Here is a 22,111-nt window from a genome sequence, read left to right as displayed (position 1 = left end):
AGGATTTGCATAGATCAGGATTCCCATCCAAAATCCGTGTTAAACATTTTTGATCTAATTGGGAAGCAAGTGGTTTCAGACTTAACTATAGCCTACAGACCAAGGTGCCCAACATTTAAAAAAATGGTTTGATGAGGCTTGCATGAACACTCAAAAAGAACAAATGCAGATGCTTAAGCAAAAGCCTAGGGAGGCATCACGGTTCAAAGATGTTAGCAAGGCTTATAAACTTGCAGTATAAAGCAGGAAAAGGCAATTAAGGGAGATGGCTTGGGAGGAGCTTAGCCAAGCCAGTGTGCTGGCCAATAGCTCCAGATTTTGGTCTGTTGTAAATAGTCCTCTATTTGACCATACACCAAACTCCAGCAAAGATTCTTTAGTCCCTGCAGAGACATGGTTGCAACATTTGCGGAAAATGTACAGCAACACGACTCCAGGGGTTTCCATAGAGAAACCCGCACATGGGCTAGTAGGTTCCCCTCTTGTTTTTACAGTCGATGAATTGCACAAAGCGATTGTCACAACTCTTGCGGAAAAGCTCCAGGTCCTGATGGAGTACCGGCAGATCTTTACAAGGCAGATCCCAAGCTCTGGGCCAAGATTTTAACTTCAGTTTTTAATGCAGCTGTGTGTCTGTATTTGTCCCATCAAGGGCAAAGGCGGTCATTATATCAATCTTTAAAAAGGGGTCAAGGAGTGATTCAGCCTGTTACAGGCCCATCTCGCTCCTTGACTCCACGGCTAAAATCATGGGGAAAGGTGCGTTGGAGCGCTCAACAGAGTGGCTTGCTCAAGCAAGCATAGTCTCCAACCTCCAATATGGTTTTAGGCACGGGAAGGGTACCTTGGACCAATGCCTTAATCTCCATCTGGTGATAGGGAAGTACACACTTGCAAAGTGCGGGTATCTTCACCTGGCCTTTATGGACTTAATCTCGGCCTTTGACCATGTAAATAGGTGAAAGCAAAAGTAAGAAAGACTCCTGTGGCCACAAGTTCATCCACTAGAAATAAGACCTTGCCAACCACACCTTTACCGACACTCACTGCCATTGACCTAATGTTACAAAAGACCATAGGTGTAGTTGCAGATGCAATTCAAAACACAGAGAGGCGTCTCTCACTGACCCCGGATTTGTGTTTTCCCAATCTATTACAGCATACTACCGCAAATACTACCGCAAATAATAATTCTGTGGACTGCTCTTCCAACCTAGAGGAATCTCTCTTGATGCAGTCTTTTACAGGGCTGCCAAGCGGTCAAAAAAGCTGTAGGAAAACCGTACTATTGACCTCACCTATAACAGTAAACAGTCTAGAACAAAGCCCTTTGCTTGTTTCCAATTTGGGGGGCAATATATGTTCTTCTCAACCCGGAATATCTACACTAAACTCGTCAGGGGGTATTTGTGTTGAAAGTTCACCAAATGTAAATGTAATAACTGTTGACAAAACACTATCCCCCAACAAGAGAAAGCGTCAACAAAAGAAACATTTAAAAACTAAATCAATAGTAAGGAAAATATATAGACCATTAGGTCTTCACAAGCCATCGGCAAAGGATGTTTGGCTAAACTTTAGGTTGGCTAAAGCACCTAACGGTACACAAAACTCTTCCTCTACACTTGCCACCCAGAATGCTATTACACAAAATGACATACAGGCAGAGCATACTAAGACACACTCAGAGCAGATGTGCCAGACCGAAAAAGTTAGTGTACCGGATAATATAACCTCAACTGTTCTGGAAAACTTGATTAAATCTTTACTGCAACCTTTGTGTGACAAAATTAACTGTATAGAGCAAACCTTTGTGAAATTTGAAAAACTACAAAGAAAGGACACTTCAAGTATCCTAAAGATACTTTCTGTACCAAAACCAAAGGAAAGCTCCATAGCACCTAAAACTAACCTTAAACAATCGAAGATCATGAAGACACAAACTAAGATCATAACTCCAAGTTGTTGTCCTGTCTTGACACCTTCTCCACCTGTAAATATATCAGTGCAAAACACTTTAACACTACCTGTACAAGCTAATAATAACACAGCTATAGCACAAACCATGCCTACCTCACCTGAGAGCCATACACCTGACACTGATGAGAGTGAATGGGCCACGGAAGGTATATCTCCTGAGCCTTGCGACGGCCAGACTGAGTCGCAACGGCCAACAACTACACAAAATGTTACTCTAGATACACGCCCAAATCAAACACCTAAAACAATAAACCCCAAAAAAGCTACCCACATTCACCTTCCACCTGATTCTCACCGGCACACCATAGTAATGATCGGTGTACCACAACTTGAAACAGGTAAAACAGAAAGCTATGGGGACCTGAAAAACAAAGTAAGCCATTGGTTGACTGTCCATAGACCGATTCCCCCCTACATCAGCGGCAAAATAACAAATGTTAGGAGAGTGGACTGGGTGGGAAATAGATTTAAATCCACAGAGGGCGACTGTGTTGTAGTCAATTTTAAGGATGGCCGTGCGGCAAGGCATATAACTGATTGGAAGGATAGCTCTATCAGCAGCTTGATCCGCACTATGGATTTGAGTTATTTCTACCCCCCGAATAATCATTCCCTAACATCAGTGCACTCATATCCCACTGTTGAGCACGAAAGAGCCCCAGATAATTATAATCAATATCACAGTGGAATAACATCCAGAAATCAAGGTCATTATATTGCTGGAGAACAAAGGCAGTCTAGGAGGAACATATCCTGGGAACCTAGAGAGGTTAGTTATCAAGGTACCTATCCAGAGAATTGGGAGGTTGCTCATGGGGCGTACTATCACCAAGATCACTCCCAATTTACATACCCAAATACTTACTATAATGTACCTATCACCAATAGGTTTGACGCCTTTTATAATCAGAGCGACCTGGAGGGGGTTGACTGACTTCAGGCTGGGCCACTCACAATAACATCAGATGATTCTACAGTACCTAGTCACGCACAAGGAGAGGCATACAAACAAGCCATAATAGCCCCCCTCTGATGACAAAGCCAGATAACTCCAGTAAGACAGTGTCAATTTTAGACCATCCAACTAATAACAGTAAATCACCTGTCTTGCTTGAGGCCCGTAATTCTCCTTTGGCCCATACAGAATTAGACACGGCTAGCACTGTAAACTTGGGGGCTACACATGCAGAACTAACCAACTTGATGCCAGCCCCAATTATCAGAGAATCTGCCCTAGAAACAGTGTCAGGTGATTGTAGTATGAGCCTAGTCTCCTGGAACATAGCCGGCTTGGCCGATAAATTACGTGACCCTGTCTGGCTAACATTTGTTAAAAAATATACAATTATATGCCTTCAAGAGACATGGATGGAGGATAAAAATGCCTACATTGAGGGTTTTCAAAGCTTTGTTATACCCGCAGTTGCATCAACTAGGGGAAGAGCAAAGGGAGGCCTGGCCATTTTTATCAATCTAGGTTTATGTTGCAAAATAAGTAACTGTTACAATGCCAATTGGAATATTCAAAGGCTTGAACTGAAGAGAGGCAAACATGTTTTGACCCTGATTAACTTTTACAATGCTAATAATGGTAATGGTGAATGCAATATTGTGTCTTTAACAGAGATGTTGAGAAAAAGTGCGTGCACACTGTCACGGAAGATGCTGATTGTAGGTGATTTCAATGTACATTCATGTGGTAATCCAGGTTCCACCCCAATGGGATCTTTGGGATGTAACAGTGTAGAAGGTTTCCATTTCGCTCATTCTAGGGGAGAAGTGAATTTGAACGACTTGGTGAACGAAAATAATCTAATTGTAGCCATGTCCATGGTCCCTGAGACAAAGGTCTATGATGTTCCAACTTTTAAAGGATCAGGTCAGGGGTCCTTTATAGACCACATATTGGTATCTGCAGATCTTGTAATTTGGGTCTCGAATTTCACTATTCATATGAGTGTCTACAGTGATCATAACCCCTTAACCATCAATCTGGGTGGGACTTTATTCGAACAGCGAACGTCCCGCGAAGACCGGGGAACGCTGAGCTGCATAAATGGTAGGCGCCGTCTAAAGTGGACAATGGTAAACCAAGCAAATTTGTACACTAAAATAAATAAGTCAATGTGTTTGATCATAACTGCTCCAAGGCAAGTAGAGACCTGAAAAATGCGTTAAAAATCAAACCCAGAGTCCATGACCAAATTAAAAACTTACGCTTGATCTATAAGAAAACATTAGCCGTTAGAAAAAAAGAAATTAAGGTTAATATTATGGAGTCTCTCCTTGACCCTTCGGTGCTGGGGAATAGTAGTAAATTCTGGCAAATTATTAACAAACCTTTGTTTGATAATCCTAATGATACAGCCCTTGGCACTAACATCCCGGAGGAGGAGTGGGTGACCCATTTTAGTGCAATTTTTAAGAGTAATGAGCAACGGGCAGAAAATGCTTTTTTAACCTCATCTGTGAATTCTCTGTGCTTTTCAGTTAACGAGGTTGAAAGGGGTATTCAGGGACTAACTAGTAATAAGGCCCCAGGCCCGGATGGTTTACCACTGGACCTTTTTAAGTCCAGTATCTCCTTTTGGGCACCCGTCCTCACTGCGGTAGTGAACGCAACAGTGATCTCGGGGTGCCCAAATGCGTGGGGGATATCGACTATAGTCCCTGTATTTAAAAAGGGCGACCGTAGCAGCCCATTATGTTACAGGCCAATATCTTTAATTAATTCTGTAGCTAAAGTGGTAGGTGGAATAATCCTAAATAGGCTATCCACATGGGCAAAAGAAAATAATATTTTATCCCCTATACAATACGGATTCAGACCCGGACATTCGACAATCACACAATGTCTGAACCTGTACCTGATCCTAAGTAAATATACCCTGGCCAAACAAGGAACTGTCTATATGGCATTTATGGACTTATCGTCTGCTTTTGACTGCGTGGACAGAGGCAAACTATGGGCTACCCTGATGAAAATGGGCGTAGAGAGGAATCTAGTTAATTTTTTGGCTGACCTGCACTCGAATACAAGAGCCAACGTTCGCTACACCCAAGATCCAAAAATAACGGGTGAATTCAGAATAAACCGGGGTGTGCGACAGGGGTGCATTTTGGCTCCATTCCTCTTCAATTTGTACATCAACGAATTGGAGGAATATCTGCTAAAAATTGAAGCTGATTACCCCTTTGTGGAGCGCAAGGGGGTTCCTGTGCTGCTTTATGCAGATGATGCTGTTCTCATTTCTAGAACAGCAAATGGCCTCCAGAAACTACTAAATTCCTTCTTTAATTTCATGGAGACCCGTGGCCTAAGCATTAATAACTCTAAGTCCTACGTCATGAAAACAGGACAGGGTTTTCGAAAAACTAATCTTTTTTGTATAAATGGGGGAAAAATCCCTACCACCAATACCTTTTCATACCTTGGAGTCCTTTTAGATCATAAATTATCCTGGGGCTCCGCTGTCATCAAAAAGAAGGGTGAGGTAACACGTGTCAATGCGGCCATTCATGGCTTTGCGAAAAAAATTGGCAATTGCCCGACGGCCGCTTTGCTTAAATTATATTAGGCAAAAAGTGTTGCTGTCGCCTGCTATGGAAGTGAGCTCTGGGGCTATTGCAAGATAAGGGACCTAGAGGTTACAGAAAATAATGCTTTGAAGAAGATATTGAGGCTACCAAGGGGAACTGGGAATTTCTCGGTGCACGAGGAGTTGGGTGTTCCCTATCTAAGTGATAGAATAGCAGTGAACCCGGTACTGTGCTGGTTGAACTGCTGGCTCAACAAAGATATACCCCTCACTCATGCTATATTAAAAGAAGCCCTAACATTGGATGGTAGGTTTAAGGTTCCGTGGCTGAAATATATAAAGGACTGTTTGTCGGAGATTGGCCGGACTGACCTATTTTTTACTCCAAATTCGATCATGAAACCCGATGTTATTTTTGTAAAAAACGCCATGCTAACACTCAGGTGTACTGACAGGGAAGAGGTGGAGCTATAGAAGGACAGTGTTAGGAAACACCTACTACTTAAAACCTGTCTACAAATGGAACCTTACTTATCATGGCCCATGACTGGCTATGAACGCTTTCTGTTAACAAGGTTCCGTTTTGACTTATTCCATCTTTTATTGGTGGTACCAAGTGGGGCTCATTGGGGCGAGGTTTTGCCAGCTTGCGGCTGCGACGGGAAGTCTCCGCAAGATCTGGCACACTTTTTATTAATTTGCCCTTATTACACAATACCCCGGAAAATATATCTTAAACCTTGCCTCAAAAAACTGAACTTCGCACAGATTAAACCTGCACTTTATTACCTCCAACTACTGAAATGCGATTGCACTTTATTTGTTTGTAATTTTTTTAAATCAGCAATCACTTTCAGGAAAAGTATGGATGGATAATTATGCTGCTAATGCCTTGGGCACTTTTATCTTTTATAATGAAATTATTTATGTATTTATTGTATTTTTTAAAATGCTCATGTTGCCCTTTGCTTTTTTCCCTCATATTGTTTACAGGACCTTGTACTTGACAAATGATTTATCTGGATTGTTTTTAATTGTCTGTTGATGAAATGTACTTTTATGATTGTAATGCTTACAATCGAATAAAGATATTTGAATTGAATTGAGACAGCCTTACCCTAGAAAAGGTGCTAGAGATTCCCTGGTTGAAATATATATAGGACGAAATGGAAATCCTTGGTTGCCCAGACTTTTTTTTAGCCCTATTGCTCAGGGTAAAGTGGCCATTAGAGATGTTAAGCAACAGTTTCTGGATAGATGAAAAGACCTAAGGGAGGGTAATGAAATTAACAAACCCATGGTGAGAAGGTTTGGTACATTGAGCCTGGGTCCACATATGCAACCATATCTATCTTATAATAATAAACCATACCATCTGTTTGTTTTAACAAGATTTAGAATGAATATGTTTTTTTGGCTATTAGCCTTCCCTAAAGGTTACTTCAGGGAGGGCACATTAAACCCCTGCCCTTGTGGCAACTTCTCGGAGCAAGATACTATTCATATAATGTTTTTCTGCGCTTACTACAATCTATTGCGCAGAAAGTTTATCCTCTCCCCTGCTCAGAAGTTGAAACTTTGTACAGGTTAGACCGGCGTTGCTCTACCTCCAAACATTATCGTCACCGATGATCTGTTTTGGGGTAGCCAGTTTTTTATCAAGTGCAATTGGATACAGGAAAATTGAGTCAGTCTACGGATTTGCTCCCTAATCATGCTATGTAACCTCTAAAAAATATTTTAAAAAATATATAACATACTTTTTATTCATGGCATGTCGCAGTCTTATTTATTATGGATTTGTCAAATTTTTAACTGTAACTGTAAAAACAAGTATATGTGGGGGATTTTTTACTCTGTACTCCCAGGATGAATTATGTTATGGTGACTGATCTTTTATCCATGTGTTGTCATGGCTTTTATGATGTCTGTCTTAATCATTCACATGCTTTCACATCACATAATGATGTGTATTGTACCTCGTTGTTCCTTAAGTTGCTGATTATGATTTTTTTTGCCTTGAGTAGGATTTTATGATAATCATTAACTTATGGTCTTATTTTATACTTGTTCATCATACATGTTTGTTATGGCAGTCAGTATCAGTGGGACCTCATCTGATTATGGATTATATAGCAATGTATCATAATTTTTGTTGAATGTCCCGCTTTTTATGTTACTTTTTTGTTAATATACTTTTATGGCTTTAAGTAGCCGAATAAAGTTGATTTTGACTGACTGAATGTGTAGTATAGCATGTGTTTTTGTAAAACGCTCTTTGGGTCGAGTTTGCGCTATATAAAAGTGCAAAATAAATTAATAAATAAACGAAACAGAACGTTTTGCACACAGGGGAAGCATCCCCAAGCATTAGTGCACTCTCTTGTGTTTTGTTTTTTTACTGGGAAACCTATCATATTGAAGGTACATGGCTTAGTTAGAACTTGGTTTGTTTTCACTGTAAAAGCAGAACTTTTAAGGGGTTTAGTTTGTTTCATGTTCATTTTGGCACTTCAAACGTGTAGGTGACCTTTTAAGTAAGGGAGTGGTGCCCTCAGCAGCACCCACCGAGTGAGCAGAGAGCTGGCCTCCAAGGGGCGGAACTGAGAAGTGATTGGCCTGTCACTTTTTGATCAAACGTAATTTATTGTATATTAGGAACGCATTAGGCCTTTCAGGCAAAGAGAGTTACTCTGTGCAGCGGTCTGACTCTACCAGGGAGACAATTATATCACCTATCACTTCCAGAGCCCAAGAATATTAATCAGATCTCGCAATTAGCCACAGAAATAAAGCCCTTGACATCAAAAATGTCGTAACTCCCTGAAAATATAAAAATTGAGGCTTTGTATTTCATAAAACACTAGACAAACACAGGGCACCCGACAGAAATCACGCTGCTTGGACTTTTTTCTTTTTAGAAGTTGGCTAGCAGCTGTAAGGTATGTAAGTACCCAGATGTGAGACCTGCGTGACAGACTATCAGATGTCAAAAGTGTCACGTCCCCCGGCCCAAAGAAGTCGCAGGAAACGGTAGGGCCTTTGGTAACTTATTTTATTACATTACATGTGCATGGTTGCAGCGCTTCTCGTTCCCCCGACCTCTTGCTCCGATGTCCTGCTAATAACTGACCCCTGGTCCCCTCCCCTGACCGGATGCGGTGTCCGGTGTCCCCTATTGTCCCCACCCTGTGCCCCAGGGTCCTAGTGCCACTTCTACGGCACTACATCTCCCCCTTTGTTGTTAAAAAGAAAGAAAGAAAGAAAGAAAAAAAAAGAAAAAAAAAAAGAAAGAGAGAGAGAGAGAGAGACCGAGAGAGAGAGAGAGAGATGCTGAGTGTCACTTTACATCTCCTAAATCAGTCTTTTCGTCTTCTTGCACTCTCTCCTTGGTCGTTGTTCTCTGAAGTTCGTTGGTGATTCCGTCTGTGCTGTGTCTTCGTTCTGTTCTTGCTTTGGTATCTCCTCTTTTTTTGTTTTCAGTTCTCTGAAGTGGAAGCTGTTTCGCGTGATGTGATATCTTCCAGCCGATGCTGTTATCATAGGCCCCTTGACTTCAGTTACCTTTAAAGGTTCCTTTGCGGAGGCACTGTCCAATTTTTTTACTCGTCTCTGTTTCACTAGTACTGTGCCTCCTTCTTTAATTGTTGTGCTTGTCGTGTGTCTTCTCTGGTCAGCATACACCTTCATTTTCGCTTTCTGTTCCATGTCCCTTGTCGCAATGTCCTATTGTTCTGTCTGCTCCATCTCTTTCACTTGTGGCAATCTCGTTCTGCTTGAGCGCCCCAATGCCAGTTCTGCGGGGCATTTCCCCGTGGAGCTGTGGGGGGTGTTGCGATAGTCTCTTAGCACCTGACATAGTGCCTGCCCCGTCGATATTTGTGTCAGTTTGGCTCTCTGTATCGCCTTTTTGATTGTTCCCATGAATCGTTCTGCCATGCCATTGGCCTGTGGCCATAGCGGCGTTATTCTTCTGTGATTTATTCCCAGATACGCCATGAATCTCTTGAATTCCTCGCCGGAGAATGGTGGGCCATTGTCTGTTTTTAGTGTCTGGGGCGAGCCCCATTCTGCGAATACATCATCTAGCACAGGCAGTGTCGCATTTGCTGACGTTGATGTTACTGGTTTTACTATTGGGAATCTTGAGTATTCGTGTATGATCACTAACAGGTAACTTCCTGTTTCCAAAGGCCATAGAAGTCTGCTGCCAGCTCTATCCACACCGCCTTCGGTAGTGGGGACATTTGCAGTGGTTCAGGCTTTGATGACGGTCCTGTTACTTGGCAGATGTAGCAGTTCATCACCATTTCTTCCACCATGTTGTCCAGTCCCGGAAACCACACTTTTTCTCGCAGCAGTTTTTTTGTTGCCACCATTCCTCTGTGTGACTCATGTGCTAGCTCCACAGTCCTTATTCTCAGTGTTTTGGGCATCACTATCCGTATTCCATTCCTGCACTCCGACAGTTCTTCACTTATCCTTTTGAAAGCTAACAGATCTTCTTTTTCTACCCCTTTTTCTACATGGCTGTTGCTGTTCACGTGTCTCCATCTCTGCTGTTTGGTGATCTTCATTGCTTCCTGCATGGTGAAATCTTTTTTTGTCTCGTCCTCTAGCTCATCCAGCGTGATTGTTGCTGGTGTATTCAGTTTCATTGCGAAGTTGAGGTATTCTTCGGCCATGGTTGCTGCTTGTGATACTTGTGGCAAAGGGTGTTGTGATACATAGTCTGCTGGGTTATACTCTTTTCCTGGCTTGTGAATGATCTTGAAATTGTAGTCTATTAGTCTAATTCCCCATCTCTCTATTCTGGGCGGTTTTTTTGCGTTCGGATTTCCATAGATTGTTGTGAGTGCCTGGTGGTCTGTTATGATTGTAAATGGTTTTCCGTAGATGAACATGTGGTAGTGTTCGCAGGCCCACACCACTGCCAGACTCTCCTTCTCTGGTTGTGAGTATCCATTTTCAACGTCTGACAGGCTCTTGCTTCCGTATGCCACTATTTGCCTTGGGGAGTCCCACCCTTGTTGATGCTGAGCCAGTATCGCTCCCAACCCCACTGGGCTGGCGTCTACCGTCAACTCTGTGCATAGTCTTGGGTCAAAGTAGGCCAGATGATCCACTGCTGTTATGGCCTGTCTTATTTCTTTGAATGCTTTGCTGCATTTGTCTGTCCACAGGAAACTTTGTCCTTGTTTTGTTAGTTCTCAGTGTTTCGAAAAAACCTTAAAACCCTACTCTTCTCTCGAGCTTTCGCAGTTTAACTCTCCCTGCTCCTGCCGTCCGCTCGCAATCTGAAAAGCGCCATGAAACCGCGTGGTAAAAGCGCGCTATATAAATGTTTTTAAATTCAAATTCAAAATTCTCTTAGTGGTGCGCTTACAGTGGCAAAGTCTCTGATATATCTTGCGCAGTAGCTTGCCAGGCCAAGAAATGACCTTACTTCCGCTACATCCGTTTTCTTTTTTTGCTTTTTCCAGTGTTTCCACCTTGCTGCGATCCGGCCGCATTCCTTTCCTGGAAAAGATGTGGCCAAAGAAAACCAGTTAATTTCGCTATCGCTCAAATTTGTCTTCATTCAGTGTTAACCCAGATCGTTCCAGGTGTGAGCACACTTCTCTTAGAGCTTTGTCATGCTCTTCGTCTGACTTGCCAAACACTAGAATGTCATCGCTATAGTTTAAGCTATTCTTTATTGGCCTTATTATCTGTCTCACTGTCTCTTGGAATATCTCCGCAGCTGATGATATTCCAAAACTCAGACGTTTGTACCTGAACAGACCTAGGTGAGTGGAAAAGGTTGTGATGTATCTAGATTGAGGATCCAGTTCAAGCTGGTGGTATCCTTTGTATAGGTCAAGTTTGGAAAAACGCCTTGTGCCTGTAAGACAGCTGATCATGTCATCCAAGTGTGGTCCTGGGTGTCGTTCATGTTCGATGGCCTTGTTCGGTATCCTCAGGTCTACGCATATTCTTATCTCCGATGTGTCTTTCTTTAGGACAGCCACAATGGGCGACACCCAAGGTGTCGGTCCTTCCGCCGGTTCTATTATGTCTTGCTTTAGTAGAGCTTCCAGCTCTGCTTCTACCTGTGGCTGCAGATGTATTGGCACTCTTCTGTGGTACTGTGCGACTGGCCTTATTGTCTCGTTAATGTGCAGCGTTATTTTACGGTCCTTCAGCTTTCCCAGTCCTCGTAGTAGGTTGGGGTACTCTCTCAGAATGTTTTCCTTTTCTGATACGTTGTATGTCATGGCCATGAGACCCATCACTTGAGCCGTGACGTTGCTCAGCAGGCATGGTGCTGGGATGTCTCCTCTCAGTACATGTATCTCTTCAGTTGTCCTTTGATCTTTGTACGTCAGTTTTGTTTTGAATTTACCCATGTTCGTCACTGGTCTTCTGGCCCCCCACGTGAACATTCTGACTCCTGACTCAGCTTTATTTCCATTTTCTCATATTCAGAGACGCACATGATGTTGCACGTTGCACCACTGTCCAGGACAAATTCTGCTTCATGTGGTGCCACCTTTATGTTCACCGACTCTGTTTTCTTGATCTTCTTTTTGTCTACGAGGCATATTCTTTCTTCATCTTCCTCTTCCGTTTCTGACTCTGCGGTCATGAGATACAATCGTTCCGTCTTTTCTTCTACTTCCTCTTCTTCCGATCCTACTGATGAGCTTCTTGCCCCTGCCTCGACATGTCTGATGTGTCTGGTTGCTGGCATTCGTGTTCTCCATGGCCTCCCTTGGTCATTTCTGAATTGCCTCCCTTGGCACACACTGGCATAGTGGTCTCTTCCAGTACACTTTCTGCAGGTCTTGCCAAAAGCCGTGCATGGGCCTCTGTGTGGGAACTCCAGTCCACATTGATAGCATGTTCCTTCCGGTTGTTTCATTGCCGTTGGGTCACTCTTTTCTTTTCTCCAGCTTCCTGACCGGTTGTTGTTCGTCATTCGCTGAATTTGTTCTGTGCCTCTTCCTTTGCCTCGTTCCATTTCTTTCGCGTGTGCTGTCGCTCTGGCTTCAGCCCTTCCCAATGCCAGAATGTTTTCTAACGAGATAGGTTCTTTGAGGATCCTTGTGCGGAACTCGATGTCACGACAACCTTCGATGATGCGCAGTCTTATCGCTTGTTCGTTGTCGAATTTATCGAATTCGCAATGAGTTACCAGTTTCCACAACCTCGTTGCGAAATCATCCAGAGACTCTTCTGCTTGTTGGAATGCGATCATGAAGCTATATCGTTAAAAATCTATATTTCTTTGGGGGTCGAATTTATTCGTTAGGCATTTCTTTAGCTGGTCGTAGGTGGCAATCTCCTCTTTTGGCAGAGTCACCAGTAGGTCCTCCACTTTATCTCCTACCAGGTTCACAAATAGACCTCTCTTCTTTGTTTCTGCTACATCAGTGTCTTCCACATAATTTTCAAATCTTCTGACGCATTTCTCCCATCTGATTCCTGTCTGTGGTTCAGAAAGGCTGAATGGTAGTGGCCTTCTATATTGCGCACTCGGTTTTGGGTCTGCCATTACTTCGTTTCTCTTTCTCTTATATCTTCTTATTCCTTCTTTATTGCCTTTTATATTTCACTTTTTCTTTTATTTTTTTCCCTTTTGTCTTTGCCTGTGCTTTATTTTCCTACTTTCCTTCAAAATTGGCACTTTAGCACTGTTTTCGATCGGTGCCTGACTTCAAAATGGCCGCCCAAGCTTTCTGCTCGTTGATTGGCCCTCTCGCCTGACTTTAAAATGGCCGCTGATGGTCTCGCGAGACTTCGCAGCCAATTCCAGTGTTGCCTGACTTTAAAATGGCCACCCTCGTGTTGCTGCTCGCTGATTGGCCCTCGTGCCTGACTCCAAAATGGCCGCCGAGACTCTCGCGAGAGCTCGAGCCAAACTCTTTAACTTGGCGCTTTGATACACGGCGCTTAGCGGCACAATCAGTTTTCTCTCGCAGCGGCCGGGGTGGGCTCCCGCGTCGCTGCGCTCCCTTTACTTGCAGGTTGATGCGATTCTTCTTCTGGACACAATGCGATCCAGGGTGGGCTCCTGGTGTAAAGTCGCGCTTGTTTCCGATGGACACGCAGATGGATGTCGTCGCCTTCGTCGCCAGTTGTCACGTCCCCAGGCCCAAAGAAGTCGCAGGAAACGGTAGGGCCTTTGGTAACTTCTTTTATTGCATTACATGTGCATGGCTGCAGCGCTTCTCGTTCCCCCGACCTCTTGCTCCGAGGTCCTGCTGATAACTGACCCCTGGTCCCCTCCCCTGACCGGATGTGGTGTTCGGTGTCCCCTGTAGTCCCCACCCTGTGCCCCAGGGTCCTAGTGCCACTTCTACGGCACTACAAAAAGGAGGCAGATTTTTGCATAGTGCAGTGACCCCATCTGAAACGTGCGGGCTGTGCTGCCGCGCTGTATTTCATCACTATTGCTTGTTGATGGTGGAGGGTGCTCTCTGCAGAAAACAATGCGCGTGTCAAAAGCTAACAACATGGGGGAGCCAGTGTCCCACACAGGGGCGGCTGGTGACATTTGAAAGCAGTGGGGCGTAAAAGTTAGGGATGATTTATAAATAGCGGGAGAGCACTGCATTTCTTTTTACTTTTGCCATGTCATTATTTAATTTGTTTTTATCCCCATCTAGCCCATATGCACAGAACCACAATTACAACTGGAACACATGCTCACTGCCCTGTGGGCTGTGCAGAGAGGCGCAGGACTAGATGGCCATCAAGATTTTCTGAACACCTTTTTCACTCACTGACAGGCACAGTGAGAAACTCGCAGTGACCTCAGCCTCAAAGCTCTAAAGTGGTGCAACTCAGTACAAATTATGCACTGAACAAGAGCAATGTTATACATGAAAAAAATACAGAAGCAACATCGTTCAAATAGCTAATACTTTTAGGGAATGTAATTATGCAAGTTTAATACGTGCATTCTACATAGGAACTCACTGGACATAACGGTTTAAATGTATAATTAAATGTTAAAATGTTGGCATTTACTTTCATTAATGCAGCTGCCCTTGGTTTGCCATCTCTCTTCCTGTAGTACCCTCACTCCAGCGCCACTGCACTCTTTGTCCATGTGGCGCATCGCACAGCGTGGACTGTGCCACACAGGTCCCTTAAGTTCCCTCTAACCTGCATCTAACACTATTCAACGTAAAGTTAAATAGCGAAGACCGTCAAATCGTGCCCAGTACAATTTACTCACAAGAATATATTGGATGATACTGCTCAGCACAGAGGGGTGTGCCAGGCTGCCGTGAACCTGCCATTTCCACTTTTTTTTTTCTTAGGCATGTTAATCGGGTGTGCGAGGCCTGATAGATAACTGCAGGGTTTTGAGTCATGCGTGATTCCACCCTTTGTACATTGTGTAAACAACAAGCACCGAGGGGGTTCTATTAATTACGAATTACACTCTTGGCAGTTCGGCGCTGAACGGAATCCAGAGGATCTTTAAAAGGCAATATTTTGAACAGCTTAGTTTGAAAAGTTTTGTAAGGAGTTGAAAAGCGTCATTAAGTTACCCACAGACTTCTGTTTAATGCGAAAGGTTTTAAGTTAAATGTGAATGTCTGTAGGGCTTCATTTAGTTTTCATTACATGGCTAGTGTGAGCGACTTTTGCCACGCCAATTTGAAATGCCTCTATCATTGGTCGTGGTGGGTAGTGTCCCCTGTCCCCTGTGACCTCCCCAGCACCCACACCTTCCCAGCCCCCACTCGTCCCCACAACACAGTCCGGCACAATTTACAGTTCCAGCTCGCTGTTTCAATAATGGCCAATGCAATAAAATAACAATAGAGGCTCGCGGGGGGGGGAGTAGGGGTCGCGTGGGGGGGGATCGCGGAGGGGGGGGGTACGCGAGGGAATTCATTATGAAAAGGAAAAATCTTACCTTGCAGCCGGTCCGTGCCACCTCTCTGCTCTCCTGGCTTGGCGCCTTCAATAACGGCCCTCTGGAGTGGACTGGCAGTATCTCGCAGCCAATCCTGGTGCTGTCAGCAGCGCCAGGATTGGCTTGGGGCACAGGTTTCTCTTCGCCCGCAGCATGCCCATTATGAGACCGAGGGGCTCCTAATGGGCATGCGCAATTAAGTGAAAACACAACGGCGCATGAGTGGGCACGGATAAAAAAAATGTGCCCTTCGTCCCCACTCATGCGCACTTGTGGTTTCTGCCTGCTGCCCCTGGGGGCAATCAGGTCAGTCAACATGACGCCAGACTGCCCACCCCATCAGAGTCTGAAGGGGTGGGCTGTCCGACCTCATGCTGACTGACATGATTGTCAGTTCTCCCTCGGCCTCTTTGAACTTGAGTAACCTGCTCAGTTTACTCCAGTTCAAAGACACCGCGGGAGCTGCGGGCGGGGGGGACCACGCCCCCACGCCCCTATGGACGCACCGCGCCTGGTCCCACAGCATGTAAACAGCTATTCATTGAGATGTTCTTCGTTCAAGGCATGGGACAGGCGCAGTCTACTGGAGGATATTGAATGTATCCTTTTCCCAAAACTTTAATTTGAGAAGGATTTTAGAGACTGTCATCTTAATTAAAACTCATATAACACATCACATCTGAAGGCACACAGCATTGCAAAACCTTGCTGAGCTGGTAAATCAGCATATTAGTTTGTTTTTGACCTAACATTGATTTTTCTCTCCCTCTTTATGCGTCTGTGACATGCTCATCACTCCTTTCTCTTTCTTACACACTCTATCTGCTCCTCTGTCTGTCTCAAGCTCATTCACCACTTCCTGCACAAACAACCTATGCCTCTCTATGTTCCTTTCTATCTATTCTGTGCGCTCTCACCCCAACCGACCTCAACACATAATTCAACTATACAAATACACTATACACAACACAATTCCAATGCAGCACACATAATTTGACTCCGCACCATATACATCCACTCCATTCCAAACCAAAACACATAAGTAAAAGACATTGTCAGTTAAAACGCCAATAGCTCTCACTCCCCCAAATGCGAGACGTATTACATTGCAAATGCTTGTTTCTTTTGAGTGCATCTGTCAGCTCTCCAGATACTGCTATCGGGTCCTTGCTGCCATTTGTAGTGCACTGCATCTCATTTGGGGACCGCTAGTGGCGCCTATCTTTAAATGGGCTTCATAATCATTAAATGATAGACAATCATGTGTTCATATGTGTGAATGTACAGGACCATCTTGAAATAATTTCTGTTACACTTTATATCAACAAAATCCATTGCAAGATAATCTCCTATATGTATGCATGTCTGTGCATCTATGCACTGGCAACAAATCTCTGAATGATTTAAGTAAAGTAAAATAAAGACATTGAAAGGTGTCTGCCTCTCCATCTTCCTGTGTGTAATGCACAGACAGCCATCTTGTAATGTTTTTGTCATAGTCTATAACATGAGCAATTACAAAATGGCAGTCCATGGAGGTTCATGCAAGTGCACACATGTCCATCTTCAAATAGTTCTTGAGACAGTGTAATACATTCCATTTTAAGGTGGCCTATGCATTCGCATTCATGCACTAGTACTAGCGGCCATCTTCAAATGCTTTTATCTAAAATTTAGCATGAATTTACCATTCCAAGATGCCAATGCATTGTTTTCTAGAAACAGCAAACTGATAATGATAGCAAAGGAAACGAGAATTGGCAAAGCCAATATCTCTCTAAAGAAGCCCAACCAGGGGAGTGCTAGCTGGGCCGCAAGATGGCCGCCATCTGAGGAGGCTCTCTTGGCCGGAACATTTATCCGGTAATTATCCACGCCCGGAGGCGACATCAGGGCAAGCCTGGAACAGCATAGCCCCTGGTTAAATTTAATTGCTGCCTTTGGTGGACACTTGCATGCGGTCGGGTCCGGGGTGCCAAATCCGACACGTTGTGGCTTGCTCCCTGTTATGGTGGCTAACGGTTGCTGCTGGTGATGCTGCTGCAGTGCAAAAGCCATATTATGTCACGCCTTGTGTCATGACCCCCTTGCAGCAGAAGAGGCTGCAGCAGAGAGCTGCAGGTACAAGGTGGCCTTGACGGTAAATGCTCGATGTGGATTGCTTGGCCCCGCGCGGTCACAGGGGACCTCTGGCCTGAGGGGCCGGATGGGCCTCAGTCCTAGTATGAGTGTACTCGTCTGCTCTCTGCCTGCGCCGCTGGCCTTTATCCCCTTTTGGCTTGCCCCTGATCCTTTGAGGGCCCTCTGCAGCTGGTGCAGACCATGGGCAGTCTGTATTCTGCATGGGACAGCAGCTGGAAAGGCCCTAGAGAGGCTTGCTCGATCCTCACTATATTAGACTTTGTGACTCTCCACCAGGCTGGGAAAGTGTGTTCTACGGGGCTCCAGACTGGAACCGTTGTTTCTGCTACTGGACCTGCCGCTGGCCTACTTACACCCCCTGGTACTCCAGGTGTGGCAGGCCCACATCATCAGCTTGATCACAAATTGGGGGGCACCCAGCGCTCCACTCTTCATGTGTACTACTCCCTGAACTGGAAGGCACCCATTTGCTGTGGCTGATGTGATAGTGTAATGGTGTGCCCTCACAGGGGTGACAGGGGTGACAGATCGCTGCCAGGGTAGGCTCTTTACATCAAACTGGCAGACCCCAGTTGACTGTAGTGTGGCCTGGGTGCAATACTAATCCCATTTGGGCAGTGTATCCGGTTGGCTGCCATTTGTCTACTTGTGCCCCTATGGTGCCTCCCTGAGGTGGGACTTTCCAATGGTGGCCCTTTGGTCATAAGGATATTACTGTATGGACCCATATAGATGACTATGACCCTTCCAGATTAAGCCATCTAAAAACCACTGCAGATAGGAGCATGCAAACTTTACTCACCTCCAACATATTCTGCCTTGTGAATCCTGATTGTATCAGTGGAGTGTTCACAGCTGCAGAACTGCCCGGGTGAATAGTGGGCCCATTTGCTTTACCCTGCACCCCTTGCCTTGGCTGTATCCTTGGCTGTATCCTACCCCACCATCCCTGGGGTGCATAGCGAGACTGTTGCTGATATGGGGAAAGCCGACAATAAAGTCTTCATTTCGAGCCTCGTAGGATGACGCACACCTGGAATCCTTGCAGGAAAACCTGTGCATTGCTAAACAGGATGGGGTATTGAGGACGATTGGGGTTGCTCTGTCCTGTCCGGAGGCCATCTGTTCCTTAGAACTTCAGTACTTCGACACTGGGGAGACGGACTTACTTGTGTCCATTTGCAGTAAACTTGCAGAGTATGAGGAGGAGGCACTTAGAGCGACCCATTACCTGGGGAGGGAAACTTGAGTCAGGCTCTACGGTGAAGGAGAGAGGGCGGATAAGACCTTGGCTGGGCTGGCACGTAAAACCCTGGGCGAGTGACTATGTGGTCGACCTGTTAGATGCTACATCTACAAAAGAGGGGGGAACCGAGGAGTAAATTATGGTCCAGTGTCCATGCTCCTCTAATGCAATACTTTGACCAAAAAGAGGACACTGTTCCAAAGGCAGGGCACCAAAGGTTGCCCACATGCCCTATAGCAGAAAAAAGAAAGGATAAAAAGAGAATAGGGGAAGAGACCTAGGTATGAAGAGGACCCAATAAAACAGAGGAGGCACAAGTCTTGCCTCTTGTTGCCCTCACACACCACAAAGGGTGTCATGCTTCATCATGGGGCATTTGCTCCTCGTAGGGCTCGGCACTGCAATGCCCTACGGGTCCCCTGAAGGGTCACTTTATCAGAGATCTTTTAAGAGAAATGCCGGAAGGTGCCTGTGGCAGTGTGTGGTGTGGGTCCAGTACATATGGTGAAAAAGGTGCGTGCAAGATAAAATTTGATATGGGGTTACTAAACTGAACAGATAGAATGGGATTCAGACCCTCAAAAAATAGAATTAGAATCCCATGGGTAGAAAATGCCCTAGCAGCCATAGTATGCCTGTGGTAAATCGTGGATCAACATGTTTCAAGCCCCTGTCACCACAAAGGTAATTGGCGCTTCTTCAGGATCAAAGGTAAAATATTGTGAAGTGCACGTGATAACAGTGATTTAAAACAAAAAGATACCCTCATAATCAGTCAGGGCCAGCCAGCATCCTGTGGCTCATACAGGGTGGCACAAAGTTACAACTGCTCCTGATGGATACCTAGAAAAGAAACACAAGATAGAATACATACAGTATGTGCATCAGTACAACTTGATGCATCAACACGTGCCACAATCATATGCACGACCTGCCACAATAAAAAGACGCATACCAAAACCTGGGGACGTAACAAATGTTAGCCCTGTGCCACTAGTGTCCTACCAGGATTCAACAACTCGAAGGAGGGGAAACCAATCAGAGGTGTCTGTGCCCACATATAGAAAATCCACAAAAGGCGATCTGGTACACCCCTCCAACTCAAATGGGGGACCAGTATGTTTAGGTGGTATATGTTACCCTCGACCACAGTTCATTTTTAACAAGGCAGATTTTGGGTAGATCCCTATCCCTAAATGTGAATCAAAAAGTCACGGGGTACCCAAACCAAAGTACACAAATGTTCCACACAGTGTGCTTACCCAGCGCTATCGGGAAGAGGGCTACTGTGGCCGGAGCCCGCACCCTTTCTGACTGTGAGGGAGCAATGTAGAAAGAAAGAGATAAAGCCCATAAACTCCAGGGAATGTCCACAAGCCACGCAACAGTTGCTCGAGGTGTCTGTTCCATTAAGCAAGCGCTCCAACTTTACTTACAGTGATGTAAGGGTGCGGGCCACAGAATACTTGCCCTGTCCGTGAGCCTGCCAGGAAGACAAACTGGAAACCGAGGCATGGTTCAAATAGCCTCGTGAATACCTGGGTGGCCCCACTTCCGGAGTCTCTAGGCCACTGAATGAGATGCTGCGCTCGCGAATGAATGAGCTGCAGGTGCATGTGCAAACCCGGGGAGAGAGGAACTACTCCCTTCCGCATGCACATTGTTCTCAAAAAACGGGAGGAAAGAACTGTCAATGTAACACTGCAGGCATGGTGCCAGTCCTGGATTGTAGAGTGAAGCCAACCCAGGGGGTCAAAAATAAATCAGCACCAACTGCTTGCACAAAATATGTCATGAGAATTAATCTTCACAGATAAAGAAAAGGAACAAGATGTAACCCTTCAGTGCCCGGTACATTTGGACAACAGGATCAGTCCTAAGAGATTTTCTGAACTTTAGGTATGGACTATGAGCAAAATTGAGTTCATTTTTGATAATAACAGAAACATTTAGATTTTGGAAAATATAAATTTCCTCCACCACTTTTCTTTATGATTTATAGATCACAGAGTCCTACACACAAAACCCCAGCCCTGAAGAAGACCTTCTTAGGATCCTCCCGGTCCCCCGCACGCAGGTCGAAATGCGTCGGCACCCGCACAATTCACTGTTCTATTCCTCGTGACTCAGGGTACTACCAAACAAAAATGTGATTTTATAAGTGATTTATGAGTTTAGCGAACACCAGATGGTCTAAACATTAGGAAACTATTTGAAAGTTACTCTGCGCACAGTATTGTTTTTTAGGACCATCCATTGAAAGACCATCGAGGATAAATTGTGTTTAGTCTATCTCGATACATATGTACAATTGGGTAGGACATTTTAGATTTCTGATTTCTGAATATGAATAAATATGTGTGTATTAAGTGTCTTGCACTGGTTTTCTATGCTTGTCTAACTCTCATGAAAAGAATGGTCTTAAAGGAGAGTTTGTACAAAATCACGTGAAAAGAAGCACTGTAAAAAAGATTTGTATACTGTAACTTTGAATTTAGTATAACTTGTTTTAACAATTGCAAGAATGTTAAGTAAATTCTATCTTTAAAAAAATATGCAGATGTGATTGCTGTGTTGGTTATTGTTGCAATAGCAGAGAGATGTGTTGATGTCTATCTACCCAAGTTGCTAAGTTGTTAAAAGAAATGCATTTTCATATATTGAAAATTGACTTAGGTAAAATAATTAATCCTAGGTCTTGAGAAAAACATTGAATTTATGGTCCCAGAGGTACCTTCACTTGCTTTACATTTCACAGATTCCAGTCTCTAGGTTCCTTAACTGAATCAATCCTAATTTCTGAATAGAGATTTTAGGGAAAGCTTTGCTTTAGTCTTTGGGGTGCCAGGTTATCTTCCCTATATAATCGCCATTCTGACCCTTCAGTTTTTGGCTGCCGGCCTCTCCCAGTAAGTAGTTCACATTGCTCTCCCCTACAAGCACCTACCAGTCTTATGACACTGCACAGAATGGCAGACTCCCATAGGAGGCCCCTCTTGTTATGTAAATCGCTAGGTTAGAGTTAATCAAGCTCCAGCAAGGAAAGTTCAAGTAGAAATCCTGATTCTCACCAATAGCATCATGTATGTTGCCAGTTGAAGCCTGGATTGACTTGTTGATGCTCATTCACCATAAATGATCGCAGATGTCGATTCCCACCTAGTTTTTCCAAAGCTGTTTTTAATTATTTCCCCGCAGGACGCTAAGGAGTAAATTAAATACATGTCATGATCAAAGTTCTAGTTTCATGACTTGGGTCTCTGATGGCCTCCCCTGTCCAGCATGTCA

At 44.4% G+C, this 22,111-nt stretch overlaps 1 protein-coding gene across 1 annotated transcript in view; it reads left to right on the top strand.

The window, feature by feature from the left end:
- The window catches only part of TMEM178A (transmembrane protein 178A), a 429,355-nt gene that overhangs the window by 302,153 nt on the left and 105,091 nt on the right, over nucleotides 1–22,111 (top strand). The window lies entirely within an intron of this gene.

This window comes from Lissotriton vulgaris, chromosome 6, assembly GCF_964263255.1.
Source record: "Lissotriton vulgaris chromosome 6, aLisVul1.2, whole genome shotgun sequence".
NCBI lineage: Eukaryota > Metazoa > Chordata > Amphibia > Caudata > Salamandridae > Lissotriton > Lissotriton vulgaris.
Note: the sequence above shows the minus strand (reverse complement) of the source record. Positions and strands in the feature narration are given on the sequence as shown.